Source organism: Notamacropus eugenii, chromosome 4, assembly GCF_028372415.1.
Source record: "Notamacropus eugenii isolate mMacEug1 chromosome 4, mMacEug1.pri_v2, whole genome shotgun sequence".
Lineage (NCBI taxonomy): Eukaryota > Metazoa > Chordata > Mammalia > Diprotodontia > Macropodidae > Notamacropus > Notamacropus eugenii.
In genome coordinates this window covers 428517249-428518332 of record NC_092875.1, presented here as the reverse complement: position 1 = coordinate 428518332, position 1084 = coordinate 428517249, and the positions used below count along the sequence as shown (strand labels likewise).

At 33.2% G+C, this 1084-nt stretch overlaps 1 pseudogene; it reads right to left on the bottom strand.

The window, feature by feature from the left end:
- Positions 1 to 436: 436 nt before the first annotated feature.
- On the bottom strand, positions 437 to 537 carry LOC140502877 (U6 spliceosomal RNA; annotated as a pseudogene).
- Positions 538 to 1084: the final 547 nt, after the last annotated feature.

Genomic DNA, 1084 nt, shown 5'->3' with positions numbered 1-1084 from the left:
GTTACCCAAATTTTCATGACCCCACATGGAGTGACCTACAGTTAAAGAAGCACTGACTTAGTGAGTTAATTATCTCTCCTCACTTAATTTAATTTGGAAAGTGCCATCCATGCCTTTATCTAAATCACTGATAAAAGCATTGATGAGAATAGGGCCATGTGTTGATCCTTGAGGAACTACTCTCTTAGATAGAAATTGATTGATTAATGATCACTCTTTGGGTCTAATCATTCATTCAGTTCTGAACCCGACTAATTTTATTGTCTCCTAGTCTGTATCTCTCCATCTTGTCTATAAGGATAACAGAAGAAATTTTCAAACATATTAAAATTTTTTATCTGAATTTAATACCAAAAACATTTTCATATGTAAAAATAGAAAAAAAGAATTTTACATGAAAATATGAATGTTTTGTGTAGTTTGCTTTTTTTGGAGAGAAAATATGAAACACGTCATATATTTGTATGTCTTCCTTATGCAGGAGTCATGCTAATCTCTGTAAAATTCAACTTTAGCATATGTGCAGCTGAAGTGAACACTACCACTTGCTTTAAAAAAAGTATATGAAATTCAAAATGTTTCTTTCAAAGCTGTTCTGTTTGTATTTCCTTTAAAATTTCCTTCAGTCTTCCTATGTGCATTTAAAAATGTTTCAGCGACATCCCCTTTTTTTGGGGGCCCTGTTTCTAATTCCCTTTCACTACATGAATTCCCTCCTTTCCCAGAATTCCCTCCTTCACCAATAAAAAAAATGAAAATAAAATCCTTTTAGTAAACCAAATACAGTCAAGCAAAACAGATCCAAACATCTGCCATGCCCAAAAATGTATGTCTAATTTTGATTCTTGAGTCCAGCACCCCTCTGTCAAGAGGTGGGTAGTAAGTTTGCTCAATAATCCTCTGGAGTCATGGTTGGTTATAACATTCAGCAGAGATCTTAAAGTCTTTGAAAGTTGTTTTTCTCTACAACATATAAATTATTCTCTTGGTTCTGTTCATTTCAATCTGTATCCATTCATAGAATTCTTTCCAGGTCTCTCTGTAATCTTCCCTTTTGTCATTTCTTATGATCCAATAATATCCA